Raw genomic sequence first — 15,566 nt, 5'->3', positions numbered from 1 at the left:
CAATGGCTTCCTAAGGCTGCGGCAGCCATTCTGGGACCCCCAGGCAACAGCCTGAGTCTGAGGAGAAGGGGCAGCACGTTGAAGGCGGGCCTGTGGGAGCCTGGAAAGAGATTTGGTGCCGAGGTCATCCCTGAGCAGCAGAACAGTCTTCTTTTAGACTAGGTATGTGTGAGAGAGAAAGACAGATGCTGACATCTGGGACCTGGTCTGGGACGATCCGCTCAGCCTCGGGGTTCTGTTGAACCTGAACAATTTCACAGAACACCAGCATTGGACAAGGCCACTCTGTGACCCCGATGGATCAGGGCAAAATCAAGACCACTTCTGTCATCTGTCAGGCGCCATGTGGACAGGTGCGTGCACGGTGGTCCCCGGTATTCATCATGTCTCCCAGGAGGGGCCGAGCCAGTGCTTGAGGATACGCGTCACCTGGGACAGTGAGGGAGACCTGGGATACGTGCAAAGATGAGGACTGGGCGTACGGTGCTTGGAAGGGGCATAACAAGGCAAGGGGCACGGAGCAGCCTTCGGATGGTGCCGGGGAGACGTGAGGCTGAGGGCTGTTGGGCAGGCTGTGCCTTAGAAGCCAGGGGTGTGGTCAGAGTGTGAGCAGGTGTCCGAATCTGGGGGGGCGGGGGGCCCAGGACGTAGGTGGCTGCCGGACGTGGGGTCAGGGTGCTAGGGGAGGGGGAGTGGGAGTGGGGTGGGACGGAGGGAGCGCTGCGGGGAAGTCTGGACGCCGATCTGCCGGGAGGCGCGAGGGCTGTGGGGGTCCTGGGGACGTCTTCGGTTTGCCGCCTGCAGAGGACGGGGGCGAGCCTCCGGCTCGAAGCAGGATCCCGCCCTGCGGGGAGGGAGCGAGCGCGGAGGGCGCGCGGAGGGGGCCGGACCGGGCGCGGGGGGCGGGGCCGCCCAGGGGCCCCCCGAGGGCCGCCGCCCGGCCCTCGCGGGCGGAGCAGGGGTGTGGGCGCCGGTCGCCCGCCCCGCCCCGCCCCGCCTCCAGGGCCCGGCGCGGCGCGCACGCCGGGCCGGCGCGGGGAGCGAGGGCTGCGGCGCCGCGCGGTTGCTAAGCCCGGCGCCCCCGGAGACGTTGCCGGTGGCCGTCGCCGGGCGCGGCGAGGCTCGGGGCGGGGGGCGGGAGGGGGGAGGAGAGAGAGAGAGAGAGAGAGAGAGAGGGCGCGCGCGCCCCGCCTCCCCGCGCCCGCTCGGCCGTCGAGCCGCGGCCCCGCGCTCCCACCGCCGCCCCCCGGGCGCCCGAGCCCGCCGCCCCGCCATGCCCGCCGCCGCGCCCACCCCGCGCCCGCCGCCGCCCCCGGCCCGGCCCGCGCCGCCCGCCCCGGGTAAGTAAGTGCCGCGCGCCCCGGGCCCCAGCGGGTCGGGGGGCGCCGCGACCCCGGGCCGGTCCAGCGGGGGTGCCCCGAGCGCTGCGTGTGCGTGCGCGCGCGCGCGCGTGTGTGTCCGTGTGTCTGGGTGTGTGCGCGCGCGCGTCTACACCCACTGGAACTCGCTTGCCGGGGATAGGGGGATAACGCTGTCGGCTGCTGCTTTCCACTCCGTCGCCAGCCAGAGGGGCCTTCCCGGGAAACGCGTGGGCGACCTTCGAGGCGCGGTGGGGCTGCGGAAGAGTGCGGGCGTCCGGCAGGCGGGGGACACGTCGTGAGCGCCTCAGGGCGCCAGGGCTTTGCCTGGAGCTGGCCCCCCGCCCCCCTTCTCACAACCTGTAGGGAAAGTGGAATTATCCCCATTTCTCCCAGGAGAAGCAGCGGTGCCCGGAACTCTCGACTTGCCCGAGGTCACTGGGCTGGGTAGCCGTGGAGCTGGGCTTTGAACCCGGGTCTCCAGAGCTCTCCGACCCAGCTAAAAGGAAGGGAACTCCTTAGAACTAGATACAGAGACACACGGAAGAACTAAAGACCTTCGGGATAAAGGCTACAGGGGAATTCACAGAAGCAAATGAGTTCCCGAAATCCCCCATCACTTAATTTTGAATCTAGGACCTCATTTACACTGCCTTCCACGTCTGGTTCTGGGGGCGAGGTGTTGGGAGGTGGAGAGGAGACTGCCCCAGGGCCGAGCAGAGGCGGCTGGGGACACCTTTTCAGAGGATCCCTCTGCTGGGAGCGGGGGGTCAGGAGAAGTGGAGGGAACTCAGTATTCACCCCCAAGGTTAGTCGTCCCTCTGCCTCAACCTTCCCCCTGCACTCCATTTCCTTCCTTTTCTCCGTGTGTTGTCCAAGAGGACAGCGGTCAAACGGAAGCCGGTCCTGCTACCATCACTGTGTTTCTGGAAGCATCTTGGCATGGAGTGGTCCTGTGCCTCCGCGACCGCGTTAGAAGCTGTGAAGTCAGTCTGGGTTGACGTGGTCTGCTGGGCCGGTGTCGAGCTGACAGTCGCCATCACAACTAAGGAGGCAGCTCCAGCCGTAGTCGAGCATTGTGCTTTTTCTTAAGGGACAAGGTGGCAAATGGCAGGGGCCCCAGGAAGTAAGAAAGTAAAGGGATGCTGGGCGTGCAGGGCAGCCCAACTTCAAAAAAGCATTTCAACTTAGTATTTGGCTTGCTTTGGGTGGCGCCGTAAAATGCCCCACTGGAGAAAGAGCAGGGAAGCACAGGATTGTTCAAAGATACTCAGTAACTCTCTTCATTTAGGTTTGAAAGGTCTTTGAGCCATGTTCTTTGATGGTAAGCTGAAAGAATAGGAGAAGGGGGAGAATCCCTGCGTGAGAACCCCATAAGGACTCAGACTAACAGAGGAAGTCTTAGTTTAACATGGCCAGTCTTTGGGCAAAGCTTGGAGAGAGGGATGCTGGGCTCATTGTATCTGGTACCCATGGTTCCCCCCCCGCCCCCTTTTCCTTTGGTGGCCCCCTTTAACCTCTACATTTGGCCCTTCTTGTGGTGAACCAGCCCCTTTTGAAGATGTGTCTGTGGCGGGCTTCTTTGGAATGGATGTTTGTTCATTGCCTGGTAATGTAGGTCGGAAGGGGGCAGTGCAGGGAGAGTAGACAAGTGGAGAAGGAAGACATTCCTGTTGGGGAGTCAGGCCGTTGGGTTCCCTCCTCAGAGGTTTGTGGCTTCCTGGTGACCAGTCACTAAACTTCTCTGGGAACCTCAGTGTCTTCCACTTTCTTTGTTTTTTAAAATATTTATTTAAGAGAGAGAGAGAGAGAGAGCACACCCACATGCAGGAGCAGGGGAGGGGCAGAGAGAATCCCAAGCAGCCTCCATGCTGACAGCACAGAGCATGCTGAGCCACCCAGGAACCCCTTCAACTTCCTTTACTTAGTAATAACGGTCTAACCTCAGAGGGTTGTTTGATGATCAAAAGGGAAATATTTTCATTGGCTTACCAAACAATTGCCGAGCGAGTCCGTAAGATCCTCACCGAGGGAGAACGGACAGCCTCTCTGGGACGGTGGTGTGTGGTGAGGGCATTGTGCTGTAGGTCGTAGGTGATGGGCTGGAGAGAGGCACCGGTTCAGTGGCTGTAGGAAGGGGTACGGAGGTCCGCCGGGGTGCTTGGGCTGGTCTTGAAGGCTAAGTGTTTATAAAACTTTGCAAATGGCCGTGAGTCCTCATGGGGGTTGGAGCTCTCGATCCATCTAGAGCTGCCTCCAAATCCTGGTCCTGAGCTTTGAAGCTGTGTAGTCCTCAGCAGGGTACCCAGCTACTCTGAGCCTCAGTTTCCTCTTTGGTAAAAAGGGCATGATCAAATTGTTCTGAGGGTTTAGTGACCTAAAGCGCGTAACGGTGATTACTACAAATGGAGAGTATTTAAAAAAAATGTTTTTTAACGTTTATTTATTTTTTGAGAGACAGAGCGTGAGAGGGGGAGGAACAGAGGGAGGGAGAGAGAGACACAGAATCGGAAGCAGGCTCCAGGCTCTGAGCTGTCAGCAAAGAGCCCGACTCGAGGCTCAAACTCGTGAACCACGAGATCATGACCTGAGCCGAGCGGACTGACTGAGCCACCCAGGTGCCCCGAAATGGAAAGTATTATTAAAGTTACCTTTTACTCTGAACAGATGCTATTTGGGTGCCTTCGGCCAGTGCTTCTTAAATATTTTTTGGGCATAGGACTCATCCGGGGATTTTGCTAAAACGTAGATTCTGATCCGGGAGGTCTGGCGTCAGCCTGAGATTCTCCTTTTCTCACCGGCTCCTAAATTCTGTAAGTGTCACTTGTTTGGAGACCACACTTTGAGTACTAGGCCATAGGCCACTCTTAGGGCTGGGGAGATGATGGGGAGGGTTGGGGGCTTCCTAGGCAGGTCTGGTCTGGTGCGGGGGGGGGGGCGGGCAGAAACAGCTGGGACGTGTTCCCTATGGGGGTGATGGGTCTAACTTCCTTCAGGTGCCTTAGGACAAGCCCCCTGGAGGAAGCTCTTTCTGGCCGAACGGTGCCTGCTCCCCCTGCATGCTGGTCTTGAGGGTGTCGAGATGAGTAAGCCACGGATGCTGTTACGGTGTGACTGGGGGAGGGCGGGGACAGGCATGGAAATGTGTGATTTTTACGTGGTGAGATAAACATTCTATACGGTTCATGGGTGATGGCCATGGGGGTCAGAGGGTTGGAAAAGGGAGGAAGACTTCTTGCTGGTGACGACGCCTGACCTGGGTTTTGAAGGACGAATCACAGCGGGGGTGGGGGGTGCGGGGAGAGCAGAAGCGTATGAGGGATGGCATTCTAGGATTAAGGAACAGCATGTGCACGGTGTCATGAAGCAGCTTGGTGTGTCCAGCTCATCGAACCAAGAGCTGTTTGGAGCATATGATGAGAAGGGCTGGGGCAGGGAGGCCGAGCTCCGTCGCTGGGATGTAGTGGTCAGGACGGGCTGAGCTCTCCTGCAGTGACAAATCCTCAAAGCTTAACCCGGTCAGGGTCACTTCTCACTCACACTCGGTGCCCCTCACAGGCCAGAGAGGGCCAAGGAGGCAGAGCTTTTCCCTTTGTGCGGACACGCCATTTGGAAAATGTGGCCTACGTGGCCGCCAGCGCGGGAGAAGGAGATGGTGGGAGAGTCGCCCTGTAGCTCCTCTGGCACTGACTCGTTGCTCCGTGTGCCACAGCTCATTGGTCACAACTCACTGCGAGGGGGCTGGGACACGATGGGGGCGGTGTGGACGGAAGTTCAGAGAACATCACTGTCTCTCCCACGTGTGGCTCGGAGTGGGCCTTGAGCCTCGCTCTGCAGGCCGGAGTTTCTCAAATGGGAGCAATGTGTGAATTCCTTTAAAGGAAGCGAAATGTTGGAGAGTCCTCGTGGTGGCTCGAACTATTTTGATTATAACGACTTCATACACGTAGTCGCCCTAAAAGGGTCTATACTCTATGCTTAGGGCTCTCGTATGACTATAAAACCAAAACAAATGTCTACGTAAAATATCAACACGGCTGCACGCGGCGAAATTCAGATCAGCTTGATGAATTTAGTGTGATGGATGGTTATTTTAGCTACAACGAAACCACCGTTTCTGATTCTAAAAACAGCTGTTCAGGTCCTGTGAATCTGGTAAGCTATGGGCCGTGCCACGTGGGTCGCCTGATGGCTCAGTTCTCCTCGGTGTTCTCCGGGTTAAGTCTGATTTGTTACCTCCTTACTAGCCTGTGACACAACCTTTCTTGTCACCTGCTGTATCGTAAATGCGGGAAGATGCGTCGTGAGACGACGTGGGAGCTCTGGGTCATAGCACGGTCGTGCACACGATCCAGAATGTGTTTCTGTTGCTTTTCTGTGGCTCGGCTTCAGAAAGATTTTCGTGGGAATGAAACACAAAGTTACACCCGCTTCGAGAGAACTTGCAGCCGGCCCGGAATGTGTCTGAGGATTCTCCAGAGTCTGAGAAGCAAGTGGAAATGCCCGTGGGGTGTCTAATGGAGGAGGCCGGTGACCAGCTTTGGGGTCCAGAGACCTTGCTTGTTCAGGTGTGGGTGGGTGAGGGGCGGGTGGGGAGGCCAGAGGCAGGTGGTTCAAGCCAGACGTGCGAGGGTGGGCACCGAGGCAGTAGGTAGCAGACGCGATGGAGAGGAGGTGCTACAGTTGAGAGAGATTGGGGGGGTGGGATCCACGGGGCTGGGAGATTGGCCGGGGGAGGGGAAGGAGGGGAAGAGGACCCAGAGATGGCTCACTGTCATGGGTTCAGGGGGCCGATGGTGCCGCTGGCCGGGGTGAGGACCACGCGTGTCCGTGGAAAGAACAGGATCGCTCTAGGCTAAGGCTCTGTGCCCATATTTGTCAGCCTACCTTTCCCGCCTGACTTGATCTTTCCTGAACCGGTCTCTCAGGAACTGCAGCATCTTGCAGGATCTATTTTTTCCTCTCCAGGACATTTAATTAGTGCTCGTTTGGACGACACGATTGGCTTTGTGAGCCTTTCCATCGTGCCTGCTGCTTCTGACCCGTTGGAGTGGGTTCTGGCAACATTCTTGCCTAATCAGGCGCATACTTTTTGCCTTCTACATATTTGAAGGAGGCGAAAACAATTTGAGAAAACTGTGGATGGTTCTGAGAGAGAAGCTGTCATACCATATAAGGGGAGATGAGTTATGCGCCTTCAGTTTTTAAGAGCACCAACTCTGTTTTTTTGGACACAGACACTCAAAATTCTCCGAGGAGAGAACAGACGTGGTGCGGGTTACATGATCTCTAGGTAATTACGTAACAAGGAATATGGAAACTGTGCCCTTTGGGGAGTCAGAGAGGGGAGAACACGAGGGCACCCGAACAGACAGACAGGTACAAAGGTCCCAGGCTGAAAGCAGATCTCTGTGGTGGCCAGAGTGGAGTCTTGTATTAATGCAGGTTATTGGCACAGAATAGTTTAAAAGGTAACTTGGCCTCTCCTCTTTGTATGAATTATTAGCCTAATATATCCTGGTGGAAACGCCTAGAGCAAGCTGGCAGAAGCGGCTTCCGTCCTGCTCGTTCCTGCTCATGACAGACTCCCCCGTGTCTCTTGGCCTCGGTACAACCATCACCTTCATGGCACAGCTTCTGAGGTCCTCCAGGGGGCGGATGTGTAGTCCTCCCCCTCTGCTCCCCACTACATCTCTTTGGCACTTGGGACAAATGGTCTGTAAGCAAGTGCTGACCTGTCACCTGTAGAGACCACATGCTACTGGAGGACAGGCGTTGTTGTGTCTCTTCATCTTGGACCCCCCCCCCCCCGCCCCCGTCCCGCCCCACCCCGCTAGACCAGTGAAGCATTTTTCCTGAGAGCTGTCTCCACACCCGTGAGCTAGTCCAGGGCACCTTTAAGAACCATCTTGAGACCTCAGGGCTGGGTTAGAGGAGCAGATGTCCCTGCAACAACAGCTTGGTTTGCGGAACGTCTCTTCCAGGCATGGGTTGGATGAAGCTGGTTGCTCAGTGTGGTTCAGATGCTGTGTTGATTTCACATGCACTGGAACCGGAATCCTCGGGTCTCTACGTCTGTGGCAGACTGCTCATGCTCCCCAGATATCCATGTGCCCCCCTGCATTAGCAGATGCCATCAGCACCCCCCCCCCACTCCTCAGTCCCCATTCTTACGGTTCCCCTGCAACCCACTGCAGCCCTGTTTGAGGGCTTTCTCTGGCTGTAGGGGAATGGTTCCCCCATTCTTGGAGAAAGCCAGAAGTGCTGGGGAGGTAATGCCCCTGGGAGCCGCCCTCGAGCCCTAATGGAGGGGAATGGGTGGATAAATATCACAGTTACCTTGCCCCTTTGGTGAGACAACCCTCGGCCAGGGTTCTCCCCATTCTTCCAGAAGGTTCCTCTCAGAGCTGAGCCCGGGTTGCCCACAGCAGTGACCAGCTCGCCCGTGCCGCTGTGCTACCTCCGTTCTTTACTCTTCTCCAGTGCTTTCCCAAGAGCTCTTCCCAATTCAACCCAAATCCTTATCCCGGGCTTTACTTTGGGGAGAGTCAAACCCAAGACCCTTTTGGGTTGACCAGGGCCCTCAGACTATGGTTGGGAATGCTGTGTGTCACTTCTCACGCAAAGCGGGTAAGAGCCAGGGCACTCAGGTGTGACCGTTCCGCTGCTGCGGCCACCTCGGAGGGTCTGAGAGGGAGCAGGGATGCTTAGTCCGCATGGAATTCATATGGGCAAGAACTCTTACGGTAGCTGCTGAGCTTGGCATTTATCGGTTTAGGCCCCTACCTGCCTGCCACGTGGCACCAGCCCTGTCCCTTTGGGGGCCAACACTGAGGTCGGTCCACCCTCCGTTTCCCCATCCTGTACTGAAGCAGGGGAACTTGGGATCCGTTACCTGTGCTTCCAGGCTCCAAACTCGTTCCCTCTTCAGTGGTTTGATAGATACTAGAGTACAACTTATTTATGTCTGTCCATGGCTTTTAAGTCATCTGGAATTTATTTTGGTATATACTGGAGAAATAAAAATCCAGCTGTAGGGGTGCCTGGGTGACTCAGCTTGCTTAAGCGTCCATCTCTTGATTTCTGTTCAGGTCACGATCTCAGGGTTTGTGAGATCAAGCCCCACATCGGGCTCCATGCTGACTGCACGGGTTCTCTCTTGCCCTCTCCCTGTCCTTCCGCCACGCTCTTCCTCTCTTTCTGTCTCTCAAAATAAAATAAACTTAAAAAAATACAAACTTATTATTTATTTATTTATTTATTTATTTATATTTAGAGAGAGAGAGAAAGAGAGAGCACACAAGTGGAGGAGGGTAGAGAGAGAGAGAGAGAGAGGAAGATACAGAATGTGAAGCAGGCTCCAGGCTCTGAGCTGTCAGTGCAGAACCAGATGCAGGGCTCGAGCTGATGAACCGTGAGATCATGACTTGAACTGAAGTTGGATGCTCAACTGACCGAGCCACCCGGGTGGCCCCAAGTTTATTTTACTTCCAGTTATTAACCAATTGTTCCAATATTGAATAAAAATGATTCCCACCTTCCTGATGAGTTGGTAATGATCTTGTATTATACATTAAATGCTCCTTTCAAGTAGTATCTATTTTGAGGCTGCAATTTTCTTTTTCCTAAAACCCAGCTATTCCTGGGTAAGTACCAAGATCTTATAATTGTAGCCTTGTAATATATTTTGCTGTCTTCATTACTCATTGTCATCTCTCTTCTGTCCTCCCTCAAAAATTGCACCAGTACTTAAGTGGCATCAAACCTACAAATTATGATTAGAACTGATATGTTTCATTGACTGGGACTTCACGTTCTGGAATGGATAGCCAGTTAAATGGATCTTTTATTTCCTCTCTGAGTTTTGTAGTTTCCTTACATTGCTTGCTAAGGTTATTCCTAGAAATTCTCTATATGTTGACATTATATATGTTATTACTTATTTTTTTTTTTTAATTTTAGATAGTGCAAGAGGGGGGAGGGGGGCAGAGGGAGAGAGAGAGAGAGAGAGAGAGGGAATCTTAAGCAGGCTCCACACTGAGCATGGAAGCCAGTGAGGGGCGGGATCCTACCAGGGATCGTGATCTGGGATCATGACCCGAGCCAAAATCAAAAGTCGGATGCTTAACCTCCTGAGCCACTCAGGCACTCCTATTGTGTTACGTTTTAAACTGGTACATTTTCCAACTGGTTATGGCTGTTCTCTAGGTAAAGCTTAATATAAATAGAATATAAATATGTATACTTAGAAACAATTTCTGGCCTTATAGCTGGCCAGTTTCGAATTATATTTTGAAGTAAAAACGCAAAATCTATTTCATGAGGTTCCACGGGCTCAAATTACCTTTCCAGGTGACTCAGAATAAGTAGATGGATTCTTTTTTTTTTTTTTTTTTTTTTTTCAACGTTTATTTATTTTTGGGACAGAGAGAGACAGAGCATGAACGGGGGAGGGGCAGAGAGAGAGGGAGACACAGAATCAGAAACAGGCTCCAGGCTCCGAGCCATCAGCCCAGAGCCCGACGCGGGGCTCGAACTCACGGACCGCGAGATCGTGACCTGGCTGAAGTCGGCCGCTTAACCGACTGCGCCACCCAGGCGCCCCATAAGTAGATGGATTCTTGAGCTGAAAGAAGTTCAGGAAAGAAGTTCAGGAAAGAAGACGGAAAAAGGGGTAGAGAGAAAAGGTATACAAAGGAATTGGGCGTGTGGTAGGAATCAGGATCCCTCTGCCCCCGCTGCCCCGTCCACTTGCGGAGTTATAGATGCTGTGAAAACAGTTTGCATTCAGTATGTCTTCTCTTTGAGACATAATCTCTCGTGAATTTAAAAGTTGCTTGTTTGGGGCGCCTGGGTGGCACAGTCGGTTAAGCGTCCGACTTCAGCCAGGTCACGATCTCGCGGTCCGTGAGTTCGAGCCCCGCGTCGGGCTCTGGGCTGATGGCTCAGAGCCTGGAGCCTGCTTCCGATTCTGTGTCTCCCTCTCTCTCTGCCCCTCCCCCATTCATGCTCTGTCTCTCTCTGTCCCCAAAATAAATAAACGTTAAAAAAAAAAAATTTAAAAGTTGCTTGTCAGTGTCTCTGACTGTCACTATGATTGACACTTGTTAGTAACAGCATGTTTATACTGTGAGTCTTGATAAAAAGACAGGCCTAGTTATGAGTCGTTAATGTAAAACAAGATAAAAGGACACCGCAGCCCTGGTCAGGGTCTCACCTTGTGTTGGAGTTCAGAAAACCAAAATCATTGGACTTAGTAATTTATTTTTTATTTTTTTATTTTTATTTTTGAGAGAGAGAGAGAGAGAGAGAGAGAGAGAATGAGCAGGGGAGGGGGAGAGAGAGAGGGAGACACAGAATCCGAAACAGGCTCTAGGCTCTGAGCTGTCAGCACAGAGCCCGACACGGGGCTCAGACTCGTGAACTTCGAGATCAGGAGCTGAGCTGAAGTCAGAGGCTTAACCTACTGAGCCACCCAGGTGCCCCTGGACTTAGTAATTTAAAAAGAAAAAAAAGAAAGCAGTTGAGTTCATTAGATTGAAGCTCCGTTTTCTTTTGGGAACTTGGAGTCAACCAATGCCCAGTGGTTCCAGACCTCCCCAGGAGGGGAGCTGCTAAGGTGCTGGCTATTTGAACCTTGGAGTGCTTTCTCTTTAATGCCATTAGGAGTAATTTAGAATTCAAAGGAGTTGATCTTTCCTACAAGGACAGCATAACTGAAGATGTTTTACTGGTTTTGAAGATGGTATTTTCCAAAGATGTCCTGCAGTGTGAAAGGGAAACAGGAGTCCACACTCACATTAAGGAGAAATAGAGAATGAATGAAAAACTCTGAGAACCAATTGAAAAACCCCCGGGGTTCCCACCTTCCCGGGAACATTCCGTTATTTATTTGCTTTCCCCCCAACTCGCTTTGTCTACATTACAAAGCGAAGACAGCAGTGGTTGCCGGGGTTCTCTTTCTTAGTTTGCTTTCTTCATCATGAGCACAAAGCAGGTGTCTTCTTAAGATGTTTTCTTAGAAAGGAAAGTGCAGTGTCGGTGTAGAGGTGGAGGGGGGATGGGTAAGGAGAAAGACTGTTATCTGCCCCTCCCCCCTTCCCCCCCCCCCCTCCACCGCATGTTTGCGTGGCCATAAACACGTTGTGTGGGCTTTTAAGTAGTCTTAATTGAGGATGTTAACAAAGGAAAAACCTACATGAGGGGGGTTTTATTCTACTGGGAGGGGGGAGTGGAGTTTTAAATACCTGCCCATCCCAGGAAAAAAAAAAAGGAAAGTTTTATAAAAACTTATAAAAAAAAAAAAAAGGAAAGTCCTTGCTGCCTTGAATAACTGTTAGAAATTCTCAGCCGTTTCTGGCTAGCCGGCTGCCTCCATCTGGAGGCTGGCATTGTGTTTTCTTAACCTACAACTGACTATCACCCTCTCAAAATTGAACCAGTAACAGTCATATCCTTTCGTGGCTTTTTCAGGAACTTTTTCTCAAAGGTTCTTACAGTTCTTTTCCTACCCTTGACAATAATCAGTTTTTAGTGTAAAGGTTACCCACTTAGACGTTGAGAAATCACTGATGGTCACCACAAACTAGTTTTTCACTCACTCACATTTAGTTGCTGAGTATCTCCTATGCCACCTGCCGTAGGCACAGTAATCTTTGTTTAAATTGAAAGTGCAAATAGCCCTTTGTTGCTGGAGGCTGTTGTATTCGTCCATAAAGAGCTGGAGCGATGGAGGTCAGAGCATTAGGTGGGTATCGTAACATCCGTCGTGGTAAGCTGGGAAGGGAGGAAGGAGCAGGAGGGTTGGTGAGTGAGGGGGATGGAACGGGTTGAGGGTCTTCATGGAGGGCCTCTTGGAGAAAGGATATTAAATGACCGATTGCAGACCTGAACAAAGGTAGGAAGTGCGAGAAACGTGTGTGCGAGAAATGGTTTGATGAACACTCTAGGCATCTCTGGGTAATTAACTGCCTTTGGTTTTTAAGGAAACACGAACGATGGAATGCCTTCTACGTGTGAATTCGAAAAAACATGCCACAAAACCCTCAGTGCTCATTCTTGTTTTGAGATTTAAAGGACTTTCATAATTCTTTAGGCGACAGTGTGGGTCCATGTTCCCTAGAAGCAGAACCTGAGATCGGGATCCCTGTGCGTGTGATTTTGAGGGGAGAGCTGCCACGGGACGGGAGGTAGGGTAGCAAGGGCAGCGGGGGACGTGGCTAAGCAAGGATGTGGTCTCAGCTGGAGACCACCTCAGCCTGAGCCCACGGGAGTTCTGGAACCTGCACCGCACACAGACCTGGTCCCCCCTGGGCGACTGCTTGGTCTTTGGTACCCTTCCCTGTCCCCATCAGTCATTGATCATGGGCTGCACTTGAGGAGGTGGAGATGGGTGTAGAACCTCCTGGGTGAGGGACTCCAGTCAACAGAGGGTAATTCCAGAAACTAGAGCAGCGGTGGCCCTTGAACAGCCAACGCTCGTAAGAGTTGGTGGGTGGGGACCACCGCCTGGTAGGGGGATAGCGTTGGGCACCTGCCGCGTCCATGACTGTGCTGGTCCTAGAGAATGCGGATGACTGGGTATCTTTAGTTAGATTTGGGGGCAGAAACAGATGGAAAGCGCAGGATTGCTTTGGTCACCCAGGACAACCTGATGATTGTGGACCCAGCCAAGCAAGGTCCATTTTATTTACTAGACACTGTCCTTGCCAATGCTATATTTTTGGCAAATGCCAGGAGAGAGCTTCGCAAGGGATCCCGAAGAAGCTTAACCGCAGAAGCTGCCAAAGTTGACTCATATCAAGGCTCTGAAGGCAACAGCCTTCGCCGAAACATTTATAAATGATGCTCTCCAAAGACCTGGATGCAGCATTTGGGCTCTTTGAGGGAACCGTACGCATTTCTGCCCTCTGAGGTTGGCTTCTTAGCAGAGGAGCTGGCTTGCCTTGCTGCTGCTGTCATCAGTGTGGTTTAAGCACGATGTACTGAGTGCTTTCCATAGGCAGGTGACCTTACACCTGTCATCTCGTTGCAGTCTTTACCGCCATCGTGGGAGGCTGGCCGGTGGTGGCCATGCAGGTTCCCATGGTGATAGGACCACCAGGCACTCTGCCAGCAGGGCTGAAGATGAGGTCCCTCTTGGTTCTAGCACTCGGGGTGGGTGCCGGGGCCCCCGTTATGGTGCCTGTTGGATGCCTGTTGCAGTCAGGTTCTTGGCACGGTGACTTTGCTACTTTAGAGGATAACCAAACCCAGGTTGAATTCCCTAACGGCAGAAAAGCGTGTACCTTGATCTGCTTCCCTCTTCTTTGTTTGGAATCCTAACACACTTTGGGGAGTTGTGTTTTCAGATCAGCCTGTCTACGGGGATGTCAGGGAACAGCTCTCTTGTTTATCGCCTGCTGCGGGAACACCGTGTGACTTTATTTTGCCTGGTTGGGATGCCGGCTGCGTCAACAGGGCACAGCTAAACCGAGGCTGCTTTGCTTAGGGACCGACGCGTGTTGATGAGTTGGTGTCCTGCTCTGTTTCCTCTGGTTGGTCCCGTGAGCTTTGTTTTATTCCATGGTTACGAATGGCAACCTGATTTTGTCTGAAGCCGTCGATTGTTCTAGTTCTTACTCTCAGGCTGTGTGGCCTTGGACCCACTGCTTACCCCTTCTTGTCTACACTTACGTCTAAAAACTGAGGCTACTGGCCTTTCAGTTCTAACATACAAAGATTCTCACTCACACAGCCTTTGCTGCCACACATCCTTAGGATCCCCTTTGCATCCTTCTTAGAATGAATCCAAGGCCAAATGCATCCAAAGGATGCATTTTTCAAGAGAAGCAATTTCTGAGGAGTTTTACCAGTAAGCCCAATCAATCACGTAATGGCCATGTCCTGAATATTTATGGCAAGTTATTCCTCTGGGTGGTGTACCTGAACCTCAGATAATAGCACCATGGAGCTACTCGGGTTATTTATTTCTTCCTGAGGAAACTTGGGCAAGATGTATCTTTCATGGAATCCATCCGTTTTATTAAGTTGTCTTATTTGTTGGCATAGGATAATTCACAGTATTCCCTTATCGTTACTTTATAGAAGCAGCCCCGGTATTTTTCGAACACCGTATATCATCGCTCCTGAATAAGAATGAAAACTGTAAATTTTTCGGAGATGTCTCCTCTTAAGTTGCTTTACGTGCTTGCTATTTAATTACATGTTGTACGTGGTGGTTGTCTCATCAAGAGGCCAAACCGCTTTAAAAAGGGCTTTCTAAAGAATCCACAGGCTCCCTGCCCTTGCGCTGTCTAGTAATGCTTAGTGGAGGTATCCCCTGGCCCCTCCGATAAGCAGCTGATACATGAGGGGTGAGAGTCTGTGGGGCCGGGCGCTTTCAGGCGGTGGGTCAAATATTCCAGCGGTCTTTAGATCAATCTGAGATCCAGCCAGACCTAAGCACGAAGGCGTAGACACGAGATAGCTGTGCTCAGTCTCTCTAGAAAAAAAGAACACAGCCTTTGCTTTTAGAATGATTTCGACAGCCTCCCCTATAGGGACGGACCGAGGCGCAGCTCTAGCTAGCCGGTGTGTTTCCGTGTTATTAGGACACAGGCCGGTGGAGACCGGTGGTCCGGGGAAGGCCTTCGGGAGTGACAACCAGCCAGAAAAAGGCTGACCAGAAAAAGGAGGTCTTGCTGGCCTTGAGTCGGCTGGAGACTATGCTTCCCTTCCAAATGAACACACCCAGAGAGGCTCCCTGAAAGGCACCGAGAAGAGCGAAATTCAGCCCCAGTCAGGTTTATGGAACTGCAGCAGACAATCGGGATTAAAAATCCAGGTCATGGAACACAACAGCCCGGCCTGGGGCCCGTGTCCTGTTGGAATTTTACTGAGCGAGAGGCGACACCCCAGGGACGGGCTCGTGGGTGAGTTGGGGCGTGTCGGGAGGAAACATTAAACCCAGGGGTGAGACAGAAAGGCAAGCTGTCCCCAGGGGAAGCTCGTGTCAAAGTAAACCAGCATTGGATGTCGCCGAGAAGGGCGACGTGAGCGACCGGGTGGCATCGGGCAAGGCTCAGCAAACGTTGGTACACAGAGCTGAAGGGGAAGAGAGGAGCATAAAAGCTTCACGTGAGGCAACAATGGGAAAGCGGGAGGAGAAGGGCTCGTCTGGGGGAAGAGGTGTTGGAGCGAGATGGCCATTCTTGCGGCCCCTGGAAT

Source organism: Lynx rufus, unplaced genomic scaffold, assembly GCF_022079265.1.
Source record: "Lynx rufus isolate CCGP_SWC_20201006 ecotype Redwood Valley unplaced genomic scaffold, mLynRuf1.p SCAF_5, whole genome shotgun sequence".
NCBI classification, from domain to species: Eukaryota; Metazoa; Chordata; class Mammalia; order Carnivora; family Felidae; genus Lynx; species Lynx rufus.
The sequence above is the reverse complement of the archived record's forward strand: the minus strand, read 5'-3'. Positions refer to the sequence as shown.